This window comes from Magnolia sinica, chromosome 18 (genome assembly GCF_029962835.1).
Source record: "Magnolia sinica isolate HGM2019 chromosome 18, MsV1, whole genome shotgun sequence".
NCBI lineage: Eukaryota > Viridiplantae > Streptophyta > Magnoliopsida > Magnoliales > Magnoliaceae > Magnolia > Magnolia sinica.
The window spans coordinates 18,000,366-18,018,854 of record NC_080590.1 but is presented as its reverse complement, the minus strand read 5'-3'; positions in this window follow the sequence as shown (position 1 = coordinate 18,018,854).

Below are 18,489 nucleotides of genomic sequence, written 5' to 3'. Positions count from 1 at the left end.
GGGCCCCATTTACCAAAATTGAGAACCTCTGCTGTGTATCATTCAATTCAATTCCTCCCATTTGCAAGTCGGTCAACTTGCAGGATGCTAAATAGGAAATAAACTATACCTGATCCGTATGATATGGTTCGTATAGGTGGGGTCTGTGGTTTAGTCATCCAGACCATTGGTCTGTTGGGTTCCACCCTACATGGACCACGCCTCAAAAATGTCATCGGTGGTCATGGCTGCTGTTGTTTGGCCTTTTTCAGTTGAATATGTACCGATGGTGTATCTTCTTGACTGTCTAAGCCAAAAATTGAATTGTCAAGTATTATGGGAAAAATAGGATGGTCCGCTAAAAGAGGTCGAATCTGCAACTAGCATGAACTAATAGGCCAAATTGTTTGAGAGAGAACTACCGGCAGGGAAGGGCTGACCAAAAGATAGGTCGGTGTTATTATTGGTCGGCACGACGATAAGATAGGTTGGCCTGACCTAGATCGGTGCGACCATAGAATAGGTTGGCCTAACCAAAGGTTGGAGATAAGTCGGCCTAACCATAGGTTGGCATAACCCTTGCCTCTAAGGTTGATTTACTATTGAGTCTTGCCTAAAGAGGTTGGATGGGCCTATCAATGGCCTAAAGATCTTAAAAAGATAAGGTCAAGATCTTGGAGATCTCAGACATCCATGATTTAAGGGCGATCCCCGGCATATTAGGATTCCCAAACAGAGAAGATCTCCAATGGTGTGATCTTTCTTCTAATAGAGAAGGTCTTTTGATTGGCTAATCTTCCCTCTCGTATAAATAGGGCAGGCCTTAGACAGTAAAAGGCACGCAACTCATAAACCTAAAAAGATCGGTGACTCTTTTCCCTTGAACCATTTTTTACAAAGGCCCATATCCTGGACTTTGGCGTTGGAGGGGTCTCTGCATTAGCCAGGGTCTTCCTTTTGTTTTTTGTTTCTTGTGTGTAGGTGTCCCAAGGGTCCGAGAAAGGTCCATTGGAAAATTGCATCATCAGTCAGGATTGGTTTAATCATGTCAGGGTCCAATGGAGTAGTGGTCTGGGTCATTATACAAACTGAAAACCCAAGTATATCTTGAGTACTCTCTGGTCGTCAGATAATGTAATTCCTGGCCACGAGATTGGTCCCTTTTCTTTGGAATGTAGTACCAAACCAGGGAATGCACAAAATAGGAATGCAGGCCACCAATTCCAGCTTTAGGATGATCCAGGTCCGTTTTCCGGTGGCCCTCACAGTACGGCCCATGCCAGAAAAAAACAAAAACATAAAAAACCTTTCAGGTGGTCCAGGGACCTCAGACTATGGCAGAGAAGAAAGACATCAGCTCTATATTCAATGGAGAAAAGGGCAAAAATAGGAGAGAACAGTGAAATCTCCTTGATGGGAGAATCCTAAAGCTGGAATTGGTGGCTTGCAGATGGACGGGTAGAATGAGAAATACGGCAGCAGCCAGCAATTAACAGAAAAAAAGCCCAAACACCGATTGGCCAGTACCTTCCTATTTGGGAGGTCTTTGTGAAATGGTCCATCCACTTTCTGACCCAAGGTATAAATGTGGGCCCACCAGTACAAACTGGAAATATATGCGGTTAAGGATCATATAATTTTTGGATGGCTACGAAATTACAGTCACGGAGCATGGTCCGTTGGAGAACAGGGCCCATCAGATGAACAGTCTGGATCACTTGTTCATGGGCCAAGCAAGTAAAGTAGAGGTGGGCTACAGTCTAGCATAACGTCCCACCTTCGGCCTAAGCTAGCTGCAAGGGGTCATGATGAGGCATACGTGCATGATATCTGAGCTGCTCGTCATGCTTTCTCGACCGCACTGACCATCAGGTGGCCACACGTGTACACGAAATGTGCAGATGCCTCATTTTCGTTTAAACGTCGTCTTTTGACAAATAGGGTCCGCTTTATGACCATATCAACTAGATTTTCGAGCCAGAGGTTCTAAATTCTCACACGTATCCCTAGCTGCCACATGTGTCATAATTTCTTATCATTTCTCCTACGTATGATACACTTGGACTCGGATTCGGTGCTAGAAAAGCTCTGTGGGTCCCATCATGTTGCTTATGTTTTATCCACACCGTCCATTCATTTTTTTCAGCTCATTTTAGGGCATGGACCCAAAAACGAGGCAGATCCATGTCTCAGGTGACTACACCATAGGAAACGGTGGTGATTGAATGCCCACCATTAAAAACTTCTTAAGGGCCACGAAAGTTTTGGATCAAGCTGATATTTGTGTTTAGCCTTCATCCACTTACCAACACGTTAGATGACAAATAAACAACACCATGGCCCTTCGGTGGTTTCAATGGTGGAAGTTAATATCCAGATTGTTTCCTGTGGTGTGGTCCATCTGAGGTCTAAATCTTCCTCATTTTTGAGCTAATGCACTAAAATGATCTAAAAAAAAAAAGATGGACGGCGTGGATAAAACACATACATCATAGTAGGGTCCAGGATTTCGAGGACCATACCGAGCTGGGTACTAGAAAAGTCACTACCGAATCCGAGTCAGATCCACCTACATCGATTTCGACTTTCGAGGCCCACTGTAATCAAAGCCTTTTAATGCACGTGTGTGCCGTAACTATCTGATGGCTACACAAGTTGTGACCACAGCTTACAAAGCATCAGACATGCCTTTGATGGACACGTATGCCCTTTGAAAAATCAAGCCCAAGCTGGCTAGTTGATTAAGACACGTTTGGATGCACAAGTGAATAGTTTCATGATTGAACTTGCCCATGTTTTGTTGTAGTGTTCCCTACAAGGACAGTTGAAGATCTTAATTAAGGGAGGCAATGGGCTAGGCTACGGCCCGGGTTTGCCCTGGGTCAGCCCTAGTCCTAGAAAGGCTTGGCTTATCATTATAAAAGAACAGGTGAAATGATCAAAGGTTTGAAATAAGTATAGTTTAAAATTTCTTTTTAATTAAGTCCCGAAATATAAATGGTTTTGGGCGTTGAAACATGATAAAATAAAAAAATGCTTTGACTTGGGCCACTTGATGGTTGGTGTTTCAACTGGTTAGCCATCTACAATTGACTTGGGCCCAACCATCAGGCCATGTTTAAGGGCCGGGCTAGACCACTTGGCTCATTCACACCCCTATTTTTAAGAGGTGTTTGGTTTTCCAATTGCATCAATGAATGGTTTAAAATAGGTAATAACTTTACGTCATTTTGTGATGACATCACTTGCATTTTATTATGAGAATGGATATGTTATCATTGTTTATTCTACTTAGTGTGTGCTTGGTTTTTCAATTACAACCATAAATTATTTATGGTAAATATGTAATGATAATATACTCTTGTAATTGTGTGGTGACATCACTTGCATTTAATTGCAATGATGATTTTGTTATATATTTTTTTTTCCCCACCTAGAAATCACGGTATAAATGATAGTTTTATGATGCAAAAATGTAATGATTACAATTTACTCTACCTACTTCATTTACAAGTGTATTAAACTCATGATTGAGGGGGCTAGGAATAGGATCAAGAGTATAAAGGTATAAAAAACAGCTAGTAACTAGGCAAGCAAGAGATGTGAGGCTTCGCCGATTGAGAACATAGCCCCTCGGGGATTGAGGGGAAGGCAACTCCGAAGCGCATGCATGGAAATTCTTTCTGTCGGAGGTTTGAGAATCTATGAAAAGACATTTAAGGCTCAGAAAGAATTCAAGGAAGTCCATTATTGAGAAGTGGTGATCCCATCTAGTCTTGCTTGCTGGGAGAGAGGAAGCTCCCGGACCACCTTTTTCAGCTAGATAGGAAGCGATCACTCAGCAATGATGCCACTGGCCGGGAATGAGTACCTATTCCTTACGGGAATCAAACCCATGATAATTTCTCTTTAAACAAACAACTGAAAATGATAATAACAACTCATTTACACTATTTTGTAGTAAATTAAAAAACCAAACCGGCTCCGAGCACATCTTTATAATGGCTCATTTACACTTGTACTTGTAAAATATAAAGATGTGCAATCCACAGGAAATTGAAAACCGAACATGCCAATGTAATTGCCAATTGGACCTAGATTTTAATATCAATGAATATACATGCATTGTTTACTCGAATAAGACCAACGATCACAATCTAATCCAATAGTGCATCCAAACATGCTATTAAGATCTACATGTGGACCACAATCAACTCCAGGTGCAGTAGGCCTCTCTCTTTTAATGATCTTTCGTTTCTGTATGAAGACAATACTGGACATGGATATAGACAGGTCAGGCATTTACTTTGATTTGTCATGAGCTACCTCAGATGAATGCTGTTGGTTGGCCAAAACGAGAGGTGCCATGTGAGATAATACCCATGCACAAATCCACATGCAAAAACTTCATCTGAACCGTCCAAATAGTGGGTGAGATGAGTTAGAGAGTGTCTGTGTTTTATGTGGAGTACTGAAGCCTACCTACATCCACATTTACACACTGCACAAGCTCCATTATGGCGCATGCGTTGGACATCTAAACAACATGGTGGACCCAGTTAGCAAATGGTCTACATCAAAAATAGGTGGGTCCGCCCTCCACCGAAATAATAGATGGTTCAAAACAAACTTGCCAGTTGTCCACGTTCTGCATACAAGTGTGGCCCTATGATCATTGGATTGGCTTTTTTCACTTGATCATGTTCATGAATAGGCCCACATTGTATGCAGAGATTGGATGTCACACTTGCACACATGTCATCTTAGCACGTGTGAATCTTAAAGGTACGTGTGGGGCTTATATTTGGAATATTCCATTTGTGTATGGGATGTGCCCCAAAATTCTCCCTATGGAAGTTTGTGATTTGGAATCCACTGAATAACTTGTATTCACAATGGAAATATAAAAGATTGAGATTTACACGCCAACCGTGAAACTGTTACATCAAGCTTAAGAAAAGTCCATCGTAGGGTGATCTCTCTACATCCTCCTGTAAAAGGTGGCCCCCCAGAAGGTTGAATGGTTGGTTTGTTAGGTAATAAGAGAAATCTATTTGCAGAGAAACCCTTCATAAAGATGTGCTTAGTGCAAGCATGTAGAACTGGATTAGAAGCAAGATATAGGAATGACCATATCTAGAAGCGGAAATAGTAGATGCAAGAATGCAATAGTTTTGCTTTTGCAATAAAATTTCGACATTATGAGTTGTTTTGGTTGTTTTTATGTTAAAATATGAGGTTAAAAAAATTATAGCCTTGAAGTAGAGTGATGGGTGTTATGACACTGGAGTGATGAAATATAATTCAAAATATAGAGTCCTCTCATATAATGTGCAGTGCGCAGCTATTGTGAGAATTGACAAACTTGATTGACCACATGATTAATGTTAGGTTTTTTATTTTTTATTTTTAAAATATGGATACTCGAACCCTTGACCGGGTGTTGAAACTCCTGAGAGTCTACCACCGGATCAAGAGTAAGGATCCGGTAATGTTAGGTTACGTTATCTGCATTTTGACATGACAAGAGGTGAGAGTTTCGGCTAGCGCATCAATAGATCAAGAGCATATTTGGTTTTGATTTAAGGTTAGTCTCAATGACAATCATGTAGTTTGAATGCCAACAAAGTAATGTAGATCACTAAGATCTTTAATTTCAAATCGACTACTAAGTTTAGTAATAAGAGGATCCATGAATTATTGATTACAGCCTGTCGAGAATCATGTCATCAATGTATAAAACAAGTACATTAATACCATGAGACTGCCTAACGATCGATGAAACAAAGTATAGGCAGTTGAGTCGTAGATGAAATCAAGCTCAAGTACATATGAGCCAAAGCTAGTGAACCATGTCCTAGAGGCAGTTTAATGCCATGGATAGTCCTGTGTAAGCTACAAACATGATGACGATAACTTAATTAGATTGACAAGTCCTAATGGTTGTTGCTATAAACAAACCCATGCATTAACATTTTGTGAAGAATTACATTCTTGACTGAGCTAAATGCTTCCTTGTGAGACCTTTTTAACCTAGGATTAAATGCTTCCTTGTATTTCAAAACATGTTGTTTAAGCCCTTGGCTATCAAGCAAGCTTTGTATTGTGCGATTGATTAATCAATTTATTGTTATATTTTATAAACTCATTTGCAAACAACAATGTTAGAAACAAAGGAGTTGGAAAATAGTGACTATGTTTTGTTTTTAAATAAAGCATTTAAAATAATTATTGTAGCTTGCAATTAAAATCTTTTACAACATTCGTGGGTTCTTATGGAGAGAGAGAGAGAGAGAGAGAGAGAGAGAGAGAGGTTGCTAAGCAAGCTTCGTACCATACAATTGATCAACTTATAGCCAACAACATTGAAGTAGAAGAGCCGGGAACTCACATCTCCTTAGGACTAATCTTTATACTTAGAGTTAGAAATATTTTCTTGTCTTTTTATAATCCTTCCTACTTTATTTCGGATTGTAGTTGTACTACTAGCTAAATCCTTCATTTTTTTTGCCAGTGAATAATTTATCCAATTCACTTATCTAATTTGAATGATTAATTTATAGTTAATCTTATTACTATTTATAAAATCTTTTTATTTTTATTTTCATTAGGTTCATATACTTAATCCAATTATGTTTTGTTTTCCATAAAGCATTCAACTCATTAATCATTGTAGCTTCATCCATAACAAGACCTTTTCCAACATTCATGTAACATGTCGGTTCTTATGGAGAGGGAGCGGTTGTTTAAAGGCATAAAAGAAGTACTTATGAAGGTAAATGGGACTTTGGGTCGACAAGTCCCAGATCGGGTGTGAATGATCAAGGAATGAGTAAAAGCAACGGGAAGACATCCATTGAGGAGACTATAAGATTGGAGAGGAAGCAAATGTAGTAGATCCTGGTTGAGATGATTGATTTTGGGTCAAGGAGATTGGTTTTTTTAGTAAAGATGCCATCATGCTTGAGGGCAATGCTAGAAAACGAGAAGAAGAGCAAAAAAAAGGTGGTACAACCTAATGGTTAGGGCCCGTTTGGTCTGTGGAATTGAATGGTATTGAATTGTATTAGATGAGATTAACATTATTATTGCACAATGATTGCATGTTTGAAATACCATGGTATTGTAGTAATCTAATCCCATGTTTGGCATAACAATTTTGCTATGGGAAAATATTGGAGCAAGCAAAATCGTGTTTGGTAGACCATTGAATTGTAATCAATGGACCAAATTTACAACAGATGTCGTTCACTTGCACACATATATAACTAGAATGTCATGTGTAAACAGTGTCTATGGATGGATGGCATGGATAAACGCATGCATCAATGTGGGGCCCACATGTGTAGTGGATTTCAAAATTCATGGAAATCCGGCATGGGACTAGATGCAATTCCATGGGACTAAATGCAATTCCCTCCCACCTAATCCTAACCTTTTTCATCATCTCCAAATGCTGAATAGAATTGCACAGGACCAAATGCAATTCTATCCCACCTGATCCCATCTAATACCTTGCGCCAAACACCCCCTTAGAGTAACATAAGCCATTGGTTGTATCATCGATAGTAGACCAAAGATGCTGTGAGAGATAGATGCATTACTAACTCATATGTCAACGATGCTTGTGTTGTGACGCTTGTGTTGTGACCTATAACCAACTAATAATAAATTGATTTCAAGTCTAATTTATTTGAGCAATGAGAGACTAAAAAATGTATAACAAGAGCATTCAAAGTTTAAACGTCGCAGTCAGACTTTACACAAATAACATCTCAAACGGTGACTTACATTCCAAGTTTGGAGTAGGTAGACAATTAATAAAAAAAAATTACTTTTGTGGAGTAAGTCACGATTAAATAATGCCTATGCATATCGATGAATCTTAAGTAAATGGCATGCTTCAAGTTATGTATACTTTAGGTTTTGCAACTCCATTTTGTTATGCAAAACATCAAAAACAATTTACTAACATATCCTAGGCCAAAAAAACTCTTGACTATGATATTAAGGGGGTGCTTGGATCATAAGTCATGTAAGCTACTTATGCTTTAAGTTGCTTATCTTGGTTTCTACTTATTAAGTTAAAATAATTAAGTAACTTTAAGTAAAAAAATTACTTATAATTAATCTTAAACCAAACTTGCTTATCTCAAATAAATTATTGCCCTAAATGAGTTTTTAACCATACTTTTGAATAGCTGAAAAGAAGTTCCTGTTTTCAAAGTTTGATACCATGCATTAGTATGAGATTTAGAATCCACTCCACATCCTTATCCTAATGCTGACACGCTAGCTACACAATTGTAGCCGTCAATTTATAGGCATCAAATGAGATTGCTAGGATAATCTGATCAGGGAGATCTTTCAACCCATCTCAATCGGTGGTTAGGGCCACTAAATGAACGGTTTGGATCTATTGGTGGACTAAAGAAATTGCTCTAATCATCATATGACTTATACAATGACAGGCCATAAACGGCTAGTGAGAAAAACATGTCCTACTGGTTTTCATGACACATGACAGAATGGAGGGAATCAACTACTCCATGGAAGGGTCACGAAGACGTGGCAAATTAAGTAATGATTTAGAGAGACCACCTTCCAATCCACCTTCCATTATAAGAAAATGATTTTCTTGAATTGGAAAAAAAATCATTTTCTTAATCACACACACAATCTAAGAGTCGGTACCTTGTCTCTAATCAATTGCTGACCCAACCACTATACATATATAATAAAGGTACAATACAACGACTGCCTAACCAATTTTTAAGCTGTGATGTCTCATCTACCGTAGATGTGAAGTGTATGCGTGCCAATCTAGACCGTTGAATTTGTAGGGCCCATGGTGGTGAGGAAGCATCCATCGGCTCCTACCAATTGGACTGTTATAGATGAAATGGTTACCGGCTTGAATTCAATAAGTGATATCAGCCGTAAATCATAATTCATCTTTGTTTGAGCCATCCATTTGATGGAGAACGGTCAGGATTGTCCATCCTTTCATGATCTATTACGATGGTCATTGTTTGTAAGCTTCATTTTGAAAGATGTTTGCCACGTGTACAATGGATGTCTGCACGTTTAGGGATAATCATGCTCTGCCAGCGTACCATATATAATTCCTGTTTTATATACGTCGGTTACGTTCAATCAGTCTATTTCCGCAGACGTATAATACCGGATGCACGGCAATGGTATTGCCACGTGTGCAAAGATCTGACTCGTATTATCCTGTGTTGGAGTGTCGGTGGTTGGCGTTAGGTTTTAAGCGGTAAATCATAATTCACCTTTGTTTGAGCCTTTCATTTGATGGGGAACGGTCGGGATTGTCCATCCTTTCATAATCAATTACGATGGCCATTTTTTGTAAGCTTCAATGTGAAAGCTGTTTGCCACGTGTACGTTGGATATATGCATGTTTAGGGATAGTCATGCTCTGCCAGCGTACCAGATAATTTCTGTTTTATACGTTTGGTTTCGGTACACTGTCTATTTCCGCAGACGTATGCTTCATCAACCAGCACGTGCAAATACCAATGCACGGCAATGATATTGCCACGTGTGCAAATATCTGACTCGTGTTATCCTGATGGGGGAGTGTCGGTGGGCAGCGTTAGGTTACAAGGGCCGGCAGGGCATTCCACGAAGGCGGGCGACAAAAGGTGTGAGACCTCGATTTTGTTCTGTGCCAGTCCTGTGCTAGATTATCGACACGTGGCCTACGAGATATATTGTGAACCGTTCGATTTACTTGATTTTCACGTGGTTTGACGTAGCTCGCTTTTTCCGGAGTGAAAAGGGTAGCCGATTGCGTCCGACCCCGCCTGTTCAGTAAGCCGTCCGACAAGGGCTACTGTGGGTCCCACCGTGATTTTTATTTTTTATCTAAGCCGTCCATCCATTTTCTCATATCATTTTAAGGTATGAGATAAAAAACAAGGCAGATCCAACACTTAAATGGACCACACCCAAGATGGCTCTTGCATTTAATGCAAACTAAGCTCACTACTTGGTGTGGTCCACTTTAGCGGATAAACGGCGTGGATAAACAGATACATCATGGTGAGCCCCACGGGAGGCCTGGTAGGAAGGCTAATTGTCCAGGCGGCGTCGGATGCAATCCGCGTCCAGTGAAAACAAGCGGTACAGCTGTCAACAAATCTATCACTAATTAAGCCATTTTAGCCAATTTCTTTTTATAAATAATAATATGGAAAGAGAAATGATCAGATACAGCAGGATGTTTCATAGCTTATAATACAGCCACTTTTTCCTGATTCTACATGCAGATCCAGCCACATTTTATCAATCCATACCACCCAAATTTCTGATCAAGTGCGGATGGACAAAACAAAAAACAATAAATTTAGCAGCGTCCGTTTGAATGTATTTGAGTGCATTTCACATCTAAAATTCGTTTGGTGGTGTGGATCGAGAAGCATTTGGAATGGAAGGTATTTGAAATACAAGGCAAACCGTGTGTATTGAACAACCTCCCTGTGATCCGGCCCTATATATATATATATATATATATATATATATATATATATATAAAGCATGTGGGGCACAGGAAGTTCCTTAGTTGGAAGTTACGTGGGGCCCACAGAGATTCTGGTGACAAATCCACTCCGTTCACCTGTTTTGCAAGGCTACAATAGCACAGGAATTTAAAAATCGGGCATATCCAAAACTAACATCAGCCACATCACATGCAATAGTAGGAACAGAAATGTCCACCGTTGAAAACTTCCTAGAAACAACCGTGATTTTTTTATGCTATCCAAACCGTTCACACCGTTATTACCACTCAGATAAACTGTAGGCACAAATATCATCCTAATAAAATACATCAGTGCCCCCACAAAGTTTCTAATGGTGGGCATTCAATCCCTACTTTTCGTGTGGTGTGGATCAATCCTGACTAATTGTGGTCTAGAAAAATTAATGAACAAAGGGATTTGTCACGGCTATCTTTGGGGTCTTATGTAACTCTCGACTATAAACTTCTTTCACTCCATTCATATATATCTTATTTTGCTCCATTTCAAAGACTGCAGACAGCCACAGGTAGGATGTTAATTCATTATATCCTAAAAGTAATTAAATTATCAACTGCATTATTAAAATTTTATTTATAAAATGATTCTAGTAATTTAAACATTAATCATATAAATAGACAGTTGAAAAATATTACCAAGCTGCTCATTCGTAATCCCATGCCCGTGACCCACTCTGTGGCCCAAAATTTCTTTATTTTTAGATAAGTACGCATATTATAATCATTCTCCCCAGTATCATATATGTACGTTATTTAGAGATATTAAGGTTGATCAACTTTAATATTACTAATTAATGTACATATGTAATGTTGGGGAAAAATAAGACAAGTCCAGAGATTTGGCTATGGAATGGACCAATTCTATTGACACCGCCCGGGATCTCGAGGCAACAAGCCCGATTGAGGCAACTATACTAAATGCTTAAAGGAGAGACTTACCTCGAATTGTAGGAAATGAATCTCGACCAAGACTTACAAAGTCAAGAACTATAAGGTAAAGTATACGAGATGCATAAAGTTGACTCGGTAAACGAGGCAGCAATATCCAAAGAGGCCGACAAAGGCCCAACGCTCAGAAGCCACTCGACCGACTATAATACCGACTCATCTTTAGTCAGTAACAGAGTCAAATATCGGATTAAGAAAGTACACTGATTACAAATCAGTCTCACCTCATCCGACAATAGACGAACAAGGTAGAAACGATGTATGAAGAAACACTTTCCCGAAAATCTAGTAAAAGGATCCCCAATCCCGAAGATCTCGGGATCGGCTGAAGTCCAAAAACGGTTTGGCACCTTATCTCCAAGATATAAGGAGAAGAATCCTGGCACGTTGGGATCCTCCCATTCCTATAAATAAAAGAAATCTTTAAGGTGAAAGGTACGCAAAAAACTCTCCCAAAAACCCTCCTATACGATTCCATTCCTGACTTTAGCATTGGAGGGTCCCCGGCTCTAGCCAGGGTTTCCTTTGTCTCTTTCTTGTGTAGGTGAAGGAACGGAGGAGGACGTACCGGATTTTTACACCAACGGTTTGGCGCTGTCTGTGGGAAATGATACGAAAAGTCGTTCTCCAAGCTTTATCAAAGATCTCCAATGACGAGGACTAGAAAAACTACTGAAAACGAACCTAATGAGGTCGTTGTCACTGGACTGCAGGCAATAGAAGGCCCACCGGGTACGAACGGAGCCCAAGGGGCCCAGAACCGACCCAACAACCGACAAGGTTCTGCGGCCTGTTCGGTAACCTTTATTTCAACTAGACACACTCAAAGGAACCGAGGAAACGGACGGTTAGACAGATAGGTCTAAGAACTCAGGACTGGTATAAACTTCATGAAGCAAATGCCGGAACAAATCCATCGCCAGCAAGTTCAGCTGCCCCAACGCGACGATGGTCGGGCGACGAACGCCCCGCAACAATTCGCTGATCCTCAGCCTGTTGCTCTGCGATCTGTCCCTCAGCAAAGTGAGCACTAGGGTCCAGCCGAGCTTGCACCTTCTCATTTTGTGACCGCCCCACTGCCTGCCACCGATCTTCGACATGAAATAGATCGGAGAAGGAGCAGCAGGCCCCCGGTCGAGGGAACGGTAGATAGTGACGAACCCTAGAAAGCCGATCTCCATGACTTCAGGAGGGAAGTACGGAAGAGATCGTGGACATGAAGCAAGGCCGCGATATAAATCAGACAAGGCCCGAAACAAAGGCATCCCCGTTTATAAAAGAGATTATGCAAGCTGAGCTATCGGAACGGCTCCGTCTTCCGCAGATTACTCCCTTAACCGGAAAAACCAATCCAACCGAGCACATCGAATCCTTTCGGACGTATATGGAACTGCACGATGCCTCGAACGTCGTCATGTGCTGAGCTTTCTCCCTCACTTTAGTCGACGTAGCTCGGCTTTGGTTCAAATAGTTGAAACCAAAGTCCATTAACTCGTTCATAGAGCTCAGCGATGCCTTCCTCACCAATTTCATCGGTGGGAAGAAAAAGTTGAAGCCACCTACGCACCTGAACAACATAGTTCAAAAGGAGGGAGAGCTGCTAAAGGATTATATCAAACGTTTTAACTTCAAGTCGCTCCAAGTCCAAAAGCATTCAGACGAAACGACACTTAACTCGATCATGCAAGGCATTAGAGATAAGCTTTTTTTGACATCCTTGGACAAGAACCCACTTACTACTCTGGCTGAATTCATGGCCGGGTCGGATAAATACGCAGATGCCGAAGAAACCCGGATCATGTGTGAAGCCACCCAAAATGCAAAAGCCCCGGACAAAGAGTCAGCAAAAAAAGAAGTTGACTCAGCTAATGGAAAGAAGTGCAAGGATGATCGAACCCGTGATGAGCGCAGGTCGGGTAAGTGACCTGACCTTAAATTTTTGACGTACACCCTGCTCAATAAACCACAGGAGCAGGTATTGATGGAAATCAAGGGCGAATATTTCCTCAACTAGCTAGATAGACTTCGAAGCAACCCGAACTGATGGAGCAAGAACAAATACTGTCACTATCATCGCGATCATGGACATAATACGAGTGACTGCTATCACTTGAAAAAAGAAATCGAAAGACTCATCCGAGAACGACGTCTCAGAGAATATGTCAAGAACACCAGGACAATGGAAGAATGTTAGGGCGACAACCGACCCACGGAAGAAATTCAAACTATTGTCGGTGGTCCCCGAGGCGGGGGTGACTCAAACAATACCCGAAAAAATCACGCCAGGAGCATTAGTCGACCTGAATTCGAGATCCTGATTTTAGCTTGGCTTTCAAAAGAGGGAAAAAAGAGAAGTACTGTATATCGTTTACCGATGAAGATTCTTGGGGTATTCACCATCCGCATGATGACACATTAGTCGTCACCCTCACTATAGCAAACCGCAAGGTGTTCCGTATTCTCGTTGATACAGGATCGTCTGCAGATGTGTTGTTTGCTCAGGCATTCGATAAAATGGGCCCCGAATGATCGACACTATGCCCAATTCACACCCCATTGATAAGATTCTAGGGTGGAAAAATCTTTCCTGGAGGAGTGATCTCGCTGCCTCTCACTGCCAAAAATTCTTCACATCAGACGACAGTGATGGTCGATTTTTTGATAGTCAACCAACCATCAGTCTACAACGTCATACTCGGTCGACCCTCTCTATGCCTTCTCTAAGGTGTAGTATCGACGTATCATCTCTCCATGAAATTTCCGACCGAGTTGGGAGTAGGAGTCATTAAAGGCGACCAACAAAACGCAAGGTGCTGCTATGCAAGGTCATAAAGGCTCCACCCGAGGTAATCACGATTGAATCGTTGGACCCTCAGGTCGAGACCTACGAGTGAGGACAACCACTAGAGGACCTCATCCCAATACTTTGGTTGAGACGGACGAATCCAAGACGGTTCAGATTGGCTCGTCCCTGCAGACGCCCCTGAAAGATAAGCTGGTGTCCCTACTCCGACGATACGCTGATATATTTGCATGGAGCCATGAAGATATGACTGGGATCGATCTCTTGGTGATGACTCATTGCCTCAACATTAATCCGACCTACATACCGATCCGATAGAAGCGACGACTGCTCGGCCCCGAAAGGTACGCCATCATTGAAGAAGAGGTTGACAAGCTCCTCAAGGCTAAATTTATCGAGGAGATATACTACCCGGAATGGGTAGCAAATGTCGTACTCGTTAAAAAAGCCAACAGAAAGGGTGAGTCTGTATTGATTATATCGACTTAAACAAAGCTTGACCAAAGGACAACTTTCCTCTTCTGAGGATCGATCAGCTGGTGGACAGCACGACAGGACATGAACTTCTTAGTTTTATGGATGCTTATTCTGAATACAATCAAATTGTAATGCATCAGTCAGATAAATCTAAGACTACCTTTGTCACTAATAAAAGACTTTACTGTTACCGTGTGATGTCATTTGATTTAAAGAATGCAGGAGTCGTCTTGAAAACTCCCGATCAAACCTATATTCAATATGCCTTAAGACTTGTATTTTCAGCCTCGAACAATACAACATAGTATGAAGCCTTGTTGCTTGGCCTCCGACTAATAGCCAGTTTGAGTGTTACTCATCTCAACGTATTTAACGACTCGCAGTTGGTCGTCAATCAGGTCATTAACGTGTATCAAACACGTAAAGAGCAACTGAAAGCATACATGAAAAAAGCTAAAGAGTTGGTTGACAGTTTTCAACTATGTATTGTCACTCGGATCCCTCGAACAGAAAACGCTAAAGCCGACCTATTGGCGAAACTTGCCTCTGTCGATGAAGACGATATACTTAGGTCCGTTCCAATTGAATACATCGCTAAGCCGAGTATTGACGACCAGCTTAGCTCGACCGTACACTCAATCGATTTGGAACCCATTTGGCTCGACTTGATCGTTCAATATCTCGACAATGGAAATTTGCCCGAGGATCGTGTCGAGGCCTGACAGTTGAAGACCCGAGCCTCTCGTTACACCATACTCAACGGGGTACTGTATAAGAAAGATTTTTTTACTCCTTTGCTACGCTGCTTAAATCATAATAAGACTAATTATGTATTGCGAGAGATCTATAAAGGGATTTGTGGAAATCACTCGGGAGGATGATCGCTCGCACATAAGGTCTTACGACAAGGGTATTACTGGCCGACCATTCAGTACGACGCATGCAAGTTCGTCTAAAGTTACAACAAGTGCCAACAATTCTTGGCCGTTTCGAGATAGCTGCCAGAGGAGCTGACTCTTATGGCCGGTCCTTGACCCTTCGCACAGTGGGGACTCAACATCATCAGACCACTCCCTTTAGGAAAAGGCCAGACCAAGTTCGCCGTTGTTGCGGTAGATTACTTCACAAAGTGGGTCGAAGTCGAGCCATTAGTTAGGATAACGAAACAAAAGATCATGAATTTTGTTTGGAAAAATATCATTTGCCGATTCGGGTTACCTCGGACCATTGTTACCGATAACGGGAAGCAGTTCGACAACAGGCAGTATCGAGAGATGTACGACAATCTCGGAATAAGGAATGTCTACTCGTCTCCCCATCATCCTCAGATGAATGGACAGGTCGAGGCAGTCAACAAAATCATCAAACAGCATCTCCAAACCAAACTCGATCGAGCTAAGGGAGCGTGGGACGATGAATTTTCTAAAATACCATGGGCATATCGAGCTACTGCTTGAACGGCCACGGGAGACTCCTTTTTCTCTTGCGTATGGATCGAAAGTCGTCACTCCGGTCGGGATCGGACTACTCACAGCTCGGGTCAGCTCATTTAACGAATAAGACAATGAAGAACTGCTAGCTCTCGGACTCGACCTCTTGGAAGAACAAAGAGAAAGGGCTCGGTTACGGACAATGGCTCGACAACGATAAATAGCTCGGTTCTACAATGCCTGAGTCAAGGCTAGACAATTCTAAGTAAGGGACATGGTCCTCTGGAAAAAGTTCCTGAGCACAAAGGAGGTTGGCGCAGACACACTGAGACTTAATTGAGAAGGACCCTATATTGTCTCAAGCACCATCCGTCCTGGGACGTATCGGTTGGAAGATCTAACTGGACAATTACTCCTCCATCCTTAGAATGCCGAGCATCTAAAAATCTACTATCCCTAGGTCGACCTTAGGCAATTAATTGCGTTCATTTGTCAGACGAGTAAGCAATGGAAAGCATGTAAACTGAGTCAAGTGAATGTGAAAATCAAATATATTCATTCATCAGTACAAGTTTTACATCGAATTACATTAGTTCCTACTTTGGAATTACATTGACAAAATGACAAGGATGAATGCGAAAAAGAGTTGGTTGAGACACGCGGTGTCCACTCTCGGTAGTGAATGCTCTCGAATCCGGCTTGAAGCTTGGTGTGCTTAAAGTGCTTGAAGCTTGGTGTGCTTGAAGTGCTTAGCACGCTTTGCATTCCAAAATCATCTTCAGAATTCACCAGAAGTTAACTCAAGAGGCGGCTCGGATTTAGCTGCTGCCGCCACTTGGAGCAACCTCTGACGCCGCCTTAGGAGCAACCTCGGAAGCAACCTCAAAATCAACCACCGCCGCACCAACAGACCCAGTCGCCTCGGCCTCCGGACCTTTAGCACCAGAGCCACTTTCGTCAAATCTCAAAAGATTAAGGTCGGGGAAGGAATGCTTCATTAGGTCCACGCACTTGATGTAACTGTCTTAATACAAGCGATCCCACTCCTCCAAATACTCTCGGGACTCGAGAAAGCCCTTTACGGCCTAGACCTTTGCTTGCTCGATGACAGCCTTAGTCTCAGTTCTGAGCCGAGACAACTTCTCTTCGGAAGAAGCAAGAGCCTGATGACTTCGCCAACTCTCCTCCTGGACCTCTTGCAATTGTAAGGCCAAACGAGCGCTCTCGGTCTTGACTTCCTCAGCGGCCTTTTTGGTAAGCCCTAAGTCGCAAGTTATTATGTTGAGCCGAATCACAGCAGAAGCAGTTGTGCTTCCACCTCCCTTGCCCGTTTCTGAGCATTGGCTAGATCCGAGTTAGCCTTGAGCGCACAGGGGGCGAACTACAAAAGAAAAATGGGAGGTCAGATCAAGTTTGAGGAAATTGATAGAACAAGCGCAAAGTTCAATTCTTACCTAGAGAAGCATCTTCGCCATATAGGAGAGAGTCCGCCTCGGGGGAGCTTCGAAGAGGGTAGCGAAGTCCTTTTCACTCCCATGGGAAATCGCCTAAGGAACCATGTAATTCACGGCCCGTTGGAAGACTGACATCTCCTGTTAAGTCGTCTCCTCTCCTGAGGACTCTCCTCTCCTCTGCTCCTCCATTTGCTATGGAACTTGCTCTGCAACAGGTCCTAGCTCAGGAGCCACCTGGGACTTGGGAGCCACCGCGTCCGCCACTTCCACCCCTTCCTCTGTGTCGGGGACTATCACAGTTGGCATGGTTGAGGTGGCTTGCCCCTTGGCCTTCGAGACCATCTTCGACTTCTTTGGAGGTCGAGGTTCTGACCTCGGAGGGGCCTTCATCTTGGAAGGCGGACGGAGAAAAGGCCGGGCCTCAACCATTTCTGCATCAAAAGTAAGATGAGTTAAATAAGATTCAAAGGGATGTAACAGGACAGCCAGAAAGTACCTGTTAAGACCATATCCAAACCCAAATAAAAAAGATGCTCTGGTTGGAGAAGTCTCTTCCAAGACCGTTGCTCTGGACTCAACGCCTTCAGATCCTTAATCCAAGTTAAAGCGCCGACTCCGAGTTTCGGCCTTCGCTTGGGAATATTTGCGAAACGCATTCAATCAGACTAAAAAATATAATAGTATGAGAAGATAGAGAAAAGAGCAGACGCCAAGTCACCTGCTTGGGAGAACACCCGAGGAACACGAGATTCGATGGGCCCTGGTTTGGCAGTCTCCTAGTGGCCACATGCCCAGAACCATCTATCTCTCCACTGCTTGTTGGAGGTAGGAGGG